Here is a 12,792-nt window from a genome sequence, read left to right as displayed (position 1 = left end):
CTGATCTGCCTGCCCCTCTGACATACATAAGTCGATCAATTTCTGAGTACTTTATTCTATTTCATTGGCCTATATAAAGACATTATAGTAAGTATTTTGAGCTAGAGTATTACATAATCTAAACATTTTTAAAGTTCACATGGTATGTGGAGACTGGATCTGAGAGCGGCCAGGATGAAAGGAGAGACCAGCGAGAAGGTAATACAGGGATTCAAACCAAAAAATAATGACTTGGATTAGGGCTGTGGCAGTACAAGTTGCAAAGAGTAGAAGGAGTTAAGACCTATTTCGGAGATGGCACCGAAAGACGTGGTTATGGAAGGAGAAGGGGGTGAGAATAACTGGAAAAATCGAGATACCTTGCAAAGATGGGCCCCAAGCAACTGGGTAGATGGTTGTACTACTTACTCAGATGGGTCAGAAGAGAGGAGAAATAGGCCTACAAATACAATCTTGTTTTACAATTTTTTAATTAATATTTTTATAGAGTAGTTTTAGGTTCACATTTATAGCTTTTTTAAGATTAGAAAAGTTTTATGAATAACGAAGACAAGCAGAATGGAAAGAAATTGAAAGTCACGCATAATCCTACCAGCCAAACAAAACTATAATGTTGATGAGCCCATCCAGCATTTTTTCAATGCATATATAAGCATTTTTAAACAAAAATAACATCATGCTGTCTTGTTAAATGCTTCCTTTCCTATTCAGCATATCAAAGAACATTTTCCCATACCCCTAAATAATGCTTTGACTATATCACTCCTAATGGCTGTACAATACATGCCATTGTATAGATATGAGAGTTCAGTTAACTAGTCTCCCAACTGGTTAAAGGTTAGGCTGTTTCCAATTTTGAGATATGTATGGAGAGTCACCATGGTTTAGCAATGTATCACTTAAGACAGTTCCTCTGCAAGTTACAGAATACCCAAATAAAAGTGGCCTAAATAATAGGGGTTTTTATTACTCGCATAACAAGTCCAGGCTCGGCTGGATGGCGGCAGTATCAAGGCTCTGGGTCAGCATCTCTGGTTCTCCTGACCTCTCTCATATCCCATGTCCCCCAGGATGGCTGCTGCAGAACTGAACATTAACTCATCCTCACACAACCATGGTCAAGCACGGAAAGAGGGCAATTTTCTCTTTATGGGTCTTTCGTTAAAGAGACAAAGGCATTTCTTTACATCTCCTTGACCTGGACAGGGTCACATGCCCACCGCTCATCTGTGAGGAAGGCTGGACAGAGCACCTGGATGTTTTAGCCACAGTAGGAGGTAGGTTCAGCCTGCAAGAAACAACCAACAAAGCCTGCCTTGACATTACCTTTGCTCGTGGGCCTGAGGATATGAGTTGAAAGGAACCCCAAAACAGCCTCTGAGTTTTCAATCCAGGTAGACAGCAGCTTAAATTGTTCTCCTGCCCTCAACAGTTTCTTTTCCCAGATATTAACTTATACAGAGCTGTGTCTATAAATTGCTTTGGATCAACCCAGAAACATCTGGGAAAATAAAAAAAAATACACGACTGCCACTTTGCTTCGGGATCACAGTGGCACTGTCCCTGTTAGTCACAGAAGACAACCTGAGCACCAAGATAAACTCTCCCCCTTTATCGGAATCTACCAAGGGGAAAAAAATGCATGAGAATCACAAAGGCAGAATAGCCACGGAGCTGCCTTCAAAAGGATTCAAGAACGTGCCATTAAGTTTTACTTAAAGGTTTGGGGGACGGGGTTAGCTCTAGCTCTTGCTTATTAGGTCAACAGCATTATTTAAGTTTGCAATATTAATATATCCCATGAAGTAGTGTTATTCACAAGTAAGATGGACAAGATTTTCTCAAGATGGAGAAATGAAGAAAAAGTACAGTTTATCATAAGAGAATAAGATAATTTATAATTTCAAAAACAGGACTCCCCCAAATGTATTGGCAATCCCTGTGCTTTATGTCCCCCCTTACTGGTCCCTGCCCTTTGTGTGGTCCTCCAGCAGCTATCCCCCTTCGTCACCCACTACTGCCTATAATTAGCTTACCCTCAGGCTTTTGCTTTCAATGGGTAACTGCTACCCCATCCGGTGTCCCCATGTGCTTGGTTCATAACTTTGTATAAACACGATTCATCCATCTATGGATCTACCTCTCCCACGAAATCATGAACACAGGGACCAAGAGGCAGGGACCAGTTCTTAGTCATCATTGTGCCCCAGGCCTTTAAAAGGTACATGTATGAACAGGAGACTAACAAAAGTATTCTGAAATACTTACTTGCCTGTATTTTCTTTTGATACAACTATGTGAAGGCAGCTGCTAGCTCCAGTTAATACCTCTTAATACAAAAAATATCCCAAGCAATCATTATCATTAGTTGTTCAAGATTAAATGTTTAATGTGGTTAACTTATTTTCCGTAATACCTATGACAGTATCAACATAATGCAGTTTTTTGTTGTTGTTGTTGTTGTTTTTAACCCGCCAATAGTTCAAGAAACTCCCTCATCCCCGGGGCACTATTCAGAAACAAATTCAGTGTAAACTTCTGATTTCCAGGTTTCTGAACAATTATGCAGCAATGTCTCCTTATAATGCTATAGACAACTGCCTTCTGTCTACACACATTCCAACAAGTATCGTACTATGTCAGGATCTTGTGCAGTTCGATTCTTGGTAAGGTGCAGGCGCAAACATTTTTTGTCATGAGACCCTATGTGAACCTAAGACCAGAATTTCTCCTCTGGACAATGTACATCCTCCACACACCCCCAACACACACAATTCTGCCAACATTTCAGGGAGCTAATGGACAGCCTGATAACCAAGCATGAAACCCAAGAAGATCCAAGGACCCAGGTTAAAAATACCTGTCTTGGTACTGGTGTTTATGACAACTTCTGATTCTTACATATGACAGTAAGTTACAAAAAGCAGGAAGAAACACAGTATGAGTCAGGAGTATCCAACTGATAGGTGGAGCTAGTATACACTTCAACTTAGGCTAACCAATTACTATGTGCATCAGGCACAACCAATTTCACTTCCCTTATTGAGCTCTGGACCCTAAACACTGGACAATACTATAATGGATCTCAGGATAAACAGCCTATTGATCCCAGTGTAAAAGAAAGAACAGAGTCAAGGGAACAAATGAGGGACAAGTGTAACAGAATGGTTAAATGTGTGAGCTCTGAAGTCGGTCTAAGTTTGGTTCCCAGTTCTGTCACTTCCTCCCTGTGTGGCCTTCAGAAAACTACTTACCCCTTCAGAGGCTTGGTTTCATTATTGGTAAAGCTGGGACAATAATACTCCCTTCCTCATGGGGTTGATATGAAGCTTAAACAAAATAATGTCTACAAATGCTAAGCACAGTACTAACACAAAGCAAATAGTCGATAAATGCTTGCTATTTTTAATTACTCCCTTAGGGAAAAGAATATAAGGCTAGGGATGTAAACCTAGAGAAATAACTGTGACACAAAAGGCCCCCAAGTTTTAAAATAAAAATTCCAGAGTCATCAAAACAAATAGGTTTACAAACCATACAATATTAGAAAACTGGATAGCACTTTAGCGGCTATCAGCTCCAGTCCTGCATTCTACAGGTGAAAAAACTTTTAAATGAAATTCCTAAGATCACACTACAAGTGACACCCAGGATCGTGTATGTATTTCCTACCAGTCCACGCTTCCTTCCTCTCAGCCTTGGCTCAAAATTGTGGGACAAAAAATCAAAATGCAAAAATAGGTCAAAATAGAATATTTGTTCATTTAACAAATATTTATTAAATATAATAAATTATTGCATGTTTACTGAACAGTTACTGAGTATTTATTATACAAATATTTATTGAAAATGATGAGCTACATATTGTTCTAGGCACCACGGCTATAAAAGGGAACAAGATCCCACCTGCTAGTGAAGGGAAATTAACACACACATAAACAAATAAATGGTAAATGCTCTGAGGAAAATAAAACAGGCTACTGTACAGAGAATGAACTGGGTGAAAGAGCTACTAAAATCTGCCAGCCAGGGAAGTCCTTTCTCAGGAGATAACATCTGAGCTGAGATCTTAATTTTTTTTTTTTAACATCTTTGTTGGAGTATAATTGCTTTACAATGGTGTGTTAGTTTCTGCTGTATAACAAAGTGAATCAGCTATACGTATACATATATCCCCATATCCCCTCCCTCTTGCGTCTCCCTCCCTCCCACCCTCCCTATCCCACCCCTCTAGGTGGTCACAAAGCACCGAGCTGATCTCCCTGTGATCTCCCTGTGCTATGCGGCTGCTTCCCACTAGCTATCTATTTTACACTTGGTAGTGTATATATGTCCATGCCACTCTCTCACTTCGTCCCAGCTTACCCTTCCCTCTCCCCGTGTCCTCAAGTCCATTCTCTATGTCTGTGTCTTTATTCCTGTCCTGCCCCCAGGTTCTTCAGAACCCTTTTTTTTTTTTAGATCCCATATATATGTGTTAGCATATGATATTTGTTTTTCTCTTTCTGACTTACTTCACTCTGTATGACAGTCTCTAGGTCCATCTACCTCATTATAAATAATTCAATTTCGTTTCTTTTTATGGCTGAGTAATATTCCATCGTACACATGTGCCACATCTTCTTTATCCATTCATCTGTCGATGGACACTTAGGTTGCTTCCATGTCCTGGCTACTGTAAACAGTGAGCTGAGATTTTAAAGAGGTGCATGAGGAAGACCATGTCAAGACATGGAGGATGGGGGTTCTAGAAGGTAGAAGAGCTGGTGCACAATCCCTCAGTCAAGAAGATGCCTGGGATATCCAGGGACAGAAGAAAGAGACCAATGTAGCTAAAAGTCACATGAATCAAGTGAGGGGTATGTGAAATCAGAGAGGGGGGTGAAGGGTCAGCACACACAGAGACTTGTGGGCCATGGTAAGAAATTCAGACTTCATGCTAAGCAAAATGGGCAGCCATGAGAGACAGGCTTTAAGCCGGGGACCAAACAGATCCAATTTATATTTCAGAAGACGATCATTCTGGCTGCTGTGTACAGAATGAAGAACAGAAAGACAAATGCACAAACAAGAAACTCTATCAGGAGGAAGCTGCTGGAGACTAGCAGGAGTACCCAGGACCAGGGGGAGATGGCAGAAGCAGTCACCCTTAAGAGAACAGTCTAGAGGCACAACAGACACCATTTTTTTTTTTTTGGACACCATTTTTTAAATGAGAGAAAGTTGTTCTATTGAGCTTGGATTCTTCCCCTTCCTCCATCAGCCAGTCTCTTGGATACTGACAGTTAAGGACCTGAGTTCTGAGGGGTACTGGAAAGAAGGCAACCAAGAAAAGAAACACAAACAAAAAACCCGGAATGGGGAATAGCAATAACGAAAGTTACAAAAATCAAGACAGCATGTCATTAGCAAAAAAAACAGACACCCAGTTTAATGGAACAAAATAAAGTCCAGAAAATGGACCCCACACAATATAGTCAATAGATTTTCGACAATGATGCACAGCAATTGAATGGAGAAAAGACAGTCTTTTCAACAAACAGTGCTGGAACAACTGAATCGAATGTCCATCTAGGGGGGGAAAAATAAAAAAGGAAAGAAAAAGAAAAGAAACTCAACCCATATCCCTGTATCTCACACCATAAACAAAAATTAACTCAAACTGGATCATGGGTCTAAACATAAAGCTGTTAGAAGAAAACCTAAGAGAAAATATTTGTGGTTGTGGGTGAGGCAGAGATTACTGAGAACCAACAGGAGTCAAAAGTTAGGACTCTAAAGAAAAAAAATTCATAAATTAGACTTCATCAATGTTCAAAACTTCTGCTCGTCAAAAGACATTATCAAAAAAAAAAAATTAAAGGATGACTACAGATTGGGAGAAAATATTTGCAAAATAAAGTACATACGTCCAGAATATTTTTTTAAAATTTCAAAGTACTTGATTAAAAAAAAAATAACTGACTCAAGAAAAATAGGCAAAGATTTGAGCAGATACTTACCGAAGAAGATACAGAGATGGCAAAGAAGCACATAAAAAGACACTCAACATCACTCGCTATTATGGAAATGCACAAAAACACAAGTACCACTATACACGTATCAGAAAGGGCTAAAAACTCCCAAAACCTACCATTCCAAGTGCTAGTGAGGATGTGGAAAAAAGGTTCTCTCATACATATTAGTGAGACTGAAAAACAGTATGGTCATTTTGGGAAACAGTGTGTCAGTTACTTTAAACATACACTAACCATATAACTCAGCAATCCCACTTCTAGGGGAAAACTTACAAAATTTACAAAATTCTGTATGTTAATATTTACTCAGGCTTTATTCACAAACACCAAAACCTGGAGACAACCCAACCGTCCTTCAAGGGGTGAATGGCTGCATAAACTGGTATATCCATACTGGAATATTATTCAGCTATACAAAGGCACTAACTGCTGATACAGGCAACCACATAGACAAACCTCAAATGCATCATGCTAACTGAAGATGAAAACTCAAAAAGCTACATAGTGCCTAATTCCATTTATATGACATTCTCAAAAAGGCTCACTTTGGGAGAAAAAACATCATGGGCAGTTGCCAGGGACTGGGGTAGGGAAAAGGACTGACTACAAAGAACAAAGGAATTTGGGGAGGCAGGGCAAGGCAGGAGAGAAAACTTCTGTACCCTGATAGTGGTGGCAGTCACATGACTTATACTGGGTTGTCAAACTCACAGAAGTATAAGCTAGAAAGAGTAAATTTTACTTTATGTAAATTATACCTTGATAAATCTTTAAAAATATATAGAATATTAATAATGAATATGTATTGCTCCCAATTCCAAATAAAAAAAAATACAAATCTATAAATGCATGCAGCCTCATTTTTACCAAGTTTTCTATTACCTGTTTCTCCTTATTCTGCTATCCTTGGACACTAAAGTTTTACTGAAATTAAAATGTGCTAATTAAGGTTGATTTATGTGTAGTAAAATGTAAAACCAGAAAGCTTACAAACACCAAAACCTTAGTAAGATGATTTAAATGTAATCTGAGGATCATTTCAGAATATGTTTCAGGAAACACTAAAAAATATTTAAATGTGCCCCTTTAATGGGCTGCAACGAATGAATGAACAAATGAATGAGTAGATGTAATCATTAAATCATTCTTAGTATTCTATAAAAGGTTCTAACCTTTTCACAAAAGTCCTTAGGAGATAAGATCACAAATGCATTTTTAGGGAGACTGATATGCTAGGGAGCTTTGAGGAGAACACACACCAACAGTCCTTAAAACGTAGCCTAAGTCATCAATCCTTTAATTGCCTGTTTGGCGGGAGCCTGCCTCCTCTCTCCCAGCTTTGAGGGACACAAGGCAGGCTGGGTCCACGCGGGAAAAGGTCTGGCTAGGTGGGAGTTGGTGATGTTGCTTGTAGAAACATTACTGGGAAGAAGTCAGTAAGAGAACTAGAAAAGGGGAAGCAAAATGGGAACAAATAAAAAAAACAAAAAACCACCAATAAAAAAGGGATAACAACGTGCAAACTTGCAAGCTGCCTTGAGTGAAACCTGCTTTTCTGTGTAACACTTCCCAACCAGTCCTCTGGACCCCTACACAGGCTCCAGCCTGCTGTGCACTGGTGTGAATGAAATGCAGATGCACAGCTCTGGGAAACTCCACTTTCTTCTTAGTGGAAGCCCAAAGCCCACATGCTTTAAGCTAAGTCAGATGCACCCACCCAGACACATTGTGCAACTCCCGTTAACACCGTGCGCTTAAGTCTACCAGGAGCTATGGAAACGCATTTATTAGGGGGAAGGAGGGAAAGGGGGCTCCCCCTTCAACAGGAGCAAAACGGTAGCACTTCAGCTTAGCAACAATTAAGAACAAACAAAACTGACTAGCTTCTAGAAACTTCTTCTAGAGAAGCTCTGTAACAGAAATTAACAGAGCGTACAAAGTAAGCACAAATCAGAAATTCTGTTCTTTATCTAGGTTTATTAGGGAGTTCTGAAGTAGAGACAGGGTTTAAAAATTACTTAAGTATATGAGAGTCTTTGATATGAGAGAAGGGAAATTACTGCCTCTTAGAGCCTCATCAAATTAGAGCACAAAGATAAGATTATGACTACATCACTCAATAACACAGTCCCCTGATCCACAGTAAATGAACAAGTTAAAAAAATAAAAATAAAAAAACAACCAAAAGTGAGGGGCACACATACCAATATAAGATAGAGGAATGTGTAGAACGACGTTAAAACTGCTTTCTTTGGATTAGATGAGCAGGTAAGCAAAGCCCCACAACTGCAGAAAACCAGCCTCCGCTCTCCACCCCCAACCCTTATCCCACCACTCTACGTACATCATGTAGTCAGTGGCCGGCATATTTTATAAAGTCTTTAAGCTCCAGGCACACTGTTGAGTAAAGACAGTAACAAAGCTGGAATAAAGATCTCTGATATAACAGAAATCTATTTTATAGCTTGTTTTTAAGTTTATTCCATATAATACACATTTAGAAAATACCGATAGTAATCAGAACAACAAGAGAGGGAAGCTCACCTGTAAGTTCACTGAAAAGTAGTCATTTAAAAGACAGTGTAAAAGCTGAGACGTTAAAGAAAATGTTTTATGCACAGAACGCACAACAAACTATGATTGTAGCACATGAGTTCAATTGCCTACCTACACCAGAAAGCCACCTTAAGAGCTCGAGGCCTATGAGGTCAAATACTGAGTGTCTCAGATTCTCCAGGAAAGCGGAGGGACGGGGCTTGGCTGCAGTTAATCGGGAAAAATGATTCCAAAACAGGAGTGGGGCCTGAAGAAAGCGATCAGGGAAGGAGGGAAAAACTCACAACAAGGTAGCTGATCACTACTTTAGGCAACTGAACTCCATCCTGCGGGGACCCCTCTGTGAAGGACTGTACGCGGAAAGCATCTCAAAGTCGCCCGCCAAAGGGTCCGGAGGGGAGCGCTCCACTGACTGTTTACGTATGAGCCCAGGACGACCCCATGGAGACGAGAAACCCCCTCACCCCTCCACGCTGCACACGCCGAAGCGAGCAGTGGATTCCCCACAAAACGCACTGGGGAAATGAAAGAGCTTCCCAGTGCAGCTGAGGGGAGGCGTCGTCAAGCCACGGAAAACATGTTGTAGTGGCGATCACTAGAGAGAAAGGCAGATAAGCAGGGTATGAGGTGGGCCAGGGAAGGACAACACCGTTTCTGCACTGCAGGATACCTGTGCCCAAAAGGGGTGAAGAGTACAACTTCTGCAAAATTAAGAATACCTCTGGAAAGCCCTTTATTAGCAAACACAGAAGAGATAAAATACGGCTCTCAGAGACTTCACACATTTTTGCTTTTGTCAAAAAAGTGAAGTTGTATTTTTATTTCAAACTTTGTGCTATTAGAGGCTGTGATGTAATGGTGGGGAAAACACATATACACACGTTTTAATATATACAGTTATTTATATCTTTCAGCTTTTTTGCCTAATGGCTAATTAGTTTATAAAGATAACAAGGGAAATTATCACGATGGTGGATCTAAATGCCTCTGAAACTTAAAATGGCTGTTTTTAAATCTATAATGGAAAAAGAGGGACATACCATTTTAAAACTGTCATACTGCAAGACCTTGTGCCCGAATGCCAATCTAAAATGCATATATGTGTACACACACACACAATTTAAGGGCCAATCATAGGACAAGGACAATAAAACAAAATGCTAAGAGGAAGGAAAAAAACCCCAAGGGTATTGTCTTTCTTTTTTTAAACTAACTCAAACACACAGAATGGTAAAGGCATAGTCATTTAAATCATTGCCTTAGTAATACAAGTAATATTTAAATAGATTTAATAGTGCTGCTCCAAACCAATGAATTATGGGTTTAAAACCTATTAAAATGTAATGTTTTTTTCCTGAGCTGAGAGGAGAGAGATTTAAATCCACTGAATTTTAATATTTCAGCTTGAGCTGCAGGAGGTAGAGAAAGTCCAAATGAACTATTCCATCAGCACCATTCAAGCATGAACATTTTAATCAGTTTTACTTCCTTGGAGTTCTCTAACACAGTTTACGCTGTCATTCTGAAAGCACTTAACACAGAGAGTGTGAAAAACCACCAAGGCTTGTTATTGCCTTTACAATTGATGGCAAATAATTCTGCAGACTTCCCATCATTAAAATGTCACTGCTAAAAATTGAGGTTCAGCATTTCTTGTGCTAAACTGCATTTTCCTACAACACCATGGCATACCTGTTCTTAAGGATTTTTTAAGGGGGTGTGCTTTTTAAAAAAATGCACATTTCTATCATTTCTTTCCTCAAAGAGGTTAAAAAAGAGGGGGAAGGAATCCAAAGGAACCCCATTTTCTATTTTTACAAGCCAAACATTTTCTTTTCCGATGTTTGTACCAACAGAACTTTTTTCTTAATGGTAGTTTCTTTGGTGAAATTCTTATGAGGTTCCAACTTAGCCTCCTTTATTAAACATAACCACATTCACACAGCATGTGCTGATTATATAGTGTAATGGATTTAAAAAGCATTTTAAGATAGTCAGATGACTCAGTTTAATAATACAGGAAATGAAAACATCATTTCTAATTAGATCGTATTACTGATTTAAAACTACAATTTGTGTGTTGTTCCAACACTGTGATCTTACAGAGATTCTAATTTAAAAACACAGTGGCTAGCAGGACACACGACAAGATCTAACTAGACGCATAACGCTCCCACAGCCCATTTGGGGGAACTCCGGGAAAGCTTCAAGGAAATGTGAACTACGAACAATTCAAAACAAAACACAAAATATTAACTATAGAAAACAACACAGGCATTTTCCTGGGGGTTTTTTTCCCTATAAATAAAAGATAAATGATATTTAACTTATTTCAATCTATCAACAGTTTTAAACTGAACATGACCTGTGAAAGAAATCATTATAACTGTGTTTCGTTCCATTAAACACAACTAGCTTACTGTCAAGAGAACAAGCCGCCTCTCCAGGTTTCAGGCTCACTTCAGCTTTTTGCATTTAAACTGCATGGATCACTGGTTTGGCTCATTTACCAACGAAGGTAGAATAATACTGCAGAGTTAAAAAGGTGCTTCATCAGATTTCATTAAATTTGGGAACATTTGCGCTTGTCTGGATGGTGTGCATACATATAAAACAGACACATACGCAGTGAGAAATAAATGAAGGTCTGCAGGGGCTTAGGTGGGTCTTTGCCTCTCAGGAGGAAAACTTTTATTCCCTGGGTGCAGAAAATCACTGACGACTACCTAAAAATCAAGTCACAAAAATCTAAAATTGACCTCTCATCACTTTTGGTAGCAGGTCAAAATACCACCACCTCACAACACAGCCATGCCTAACCAGACACAGAACAGCAGGTGCATTTAAAGTTCCACAATGTTACAACTGAAAACTACTGGACACAAGGCACTAAGCAGGGCTGAAACAGACAGAGACCGAGAACAGCAGCCACAGAAATGCATCAAGCGAGTTGGGTGTAATGGGGCTCTTTCCTTCTCACTTGGTTTGTGGCTCCCTAAATCTGCTGGGTTTGTTTTTTCTATTTCTGCAATCTGTTTTGCAGGACAGTCAGATTATGTGATTTTGATTCCATTTACTGCTCAGATACAAATAATTTGGAACTGCCACCAGATCCACCAACTACAGCACATGCTGCTTTGATAGCATGCAGCTCTGAGTTAGTTCTTCAAATAAGTTTTTAGGTCACCAAATTAAATTAGCTTTGTTTTAATAATTAAATCCATATATACACAATATGTCTGTCAGTTACTCGGCTACAGTCTAATAAATCATCTTCTCCCTGAGAAAAGGCCATCTGCCATCCCATTCAAAACAAAGTATGTAAATGAAATAGATATAAAACAGTATTAAAAATATACTTGATGTGATCAAAGAAAGGGAACTTGTTCTGCTTATACACCTTCCCTCATATTTTTAAGCAACATCCAACACAAAACAATGTGTTTTTGATTTAGATTAATCTCACCACTGTACCGACAGTAACTAATAAGACTCAAAAAAGAAACATAAAAGCATTCTGTTTTCCTAGAAAGGGCTGCCAACCAGACATAAGGTAGGATGGCTACGTGTATTTTAGCAGTTCATACAAAAATAAACACCAAGCCAGAAATGACCCAGGCAGCTCTTCTATAGGTCCTCGCCCACGTATTCTCTCCTTCGACAGCAGACTATATAGCGGGTGAGGAAAGGAGGTCCTATCCCTAGTGACCTTGGGAGATTTGGTAATCGAAGTATATCCCAAAAGGAATACAACATGTGCTTCAAGCAAACACAGCTGGTATATACATATACACTAACTTTAAAATTAAAGCTTTCTCAACGTTAAAAAAAGAAATTTTTATACTGCCGTTTTCTGGAATTTTTGGAAATAAAAACTAATTGTGAAATGTATTCATCTCTCATCTCTCCACCACCCCCCGAACACAGAAAATATACAACAAACGAGTCTCTACATGGCTTGTTCTGATTCAGCCTCTTCTTTCCAAGGGGCACTTCTGAGGAAATAAAGGTTACTCTTTTCCATTTATTATGTCTTCTAATTTACTACTGGTATTTTCTTGTGGTCAGAGGGACACAAAATAGAGCTCAAAATAGCCCATTAAAAACAAGCTGCAATCAGACTATTGCTCCACCACCATCGGCAGCCATCCCAGAGTTCTGATTTCCTTGTTAAAAGACAGAGGCATAATTGAAGCAATATCTTCACTTCAGATTGATT

At 39.3% G+C, this 12,792-nt stretch overlaps 1 protein-coding gene across 7 annotated transcripts in view; it reads right to left on the bottom strand.

Annotated features, from left to right (window-relative positions):
* Window positions 1–12,792, bottom strand: part of TLE4 (TLE family member 4, transcriptional corepressor) — a 147,171-nt gene that overhangs the window by 85,842 nt on the left and 48,537 nt on the right. The window lies entirely within an intron of this gene.

This window comes from Balaenoptera musculus, chromosome 6, assembly GCF_009873245.2.
Source record: "Balaenoptera musculus isolate JJ_BM4_2016_0621 chromosome 6, mBalMus1.pri.v3, whole genome shotgun sequence".
NCBI lineage: Eukaryota > Metazoa > Chordata > Mammalia > Artiodactyla > Balaenopteridae > Balaenoptera > Balaenoptera musculus.
Note: the sequence above shows the minus strand (reverse complement) of the source record. Positions and strands in the feature narration are given on the sequence as shown.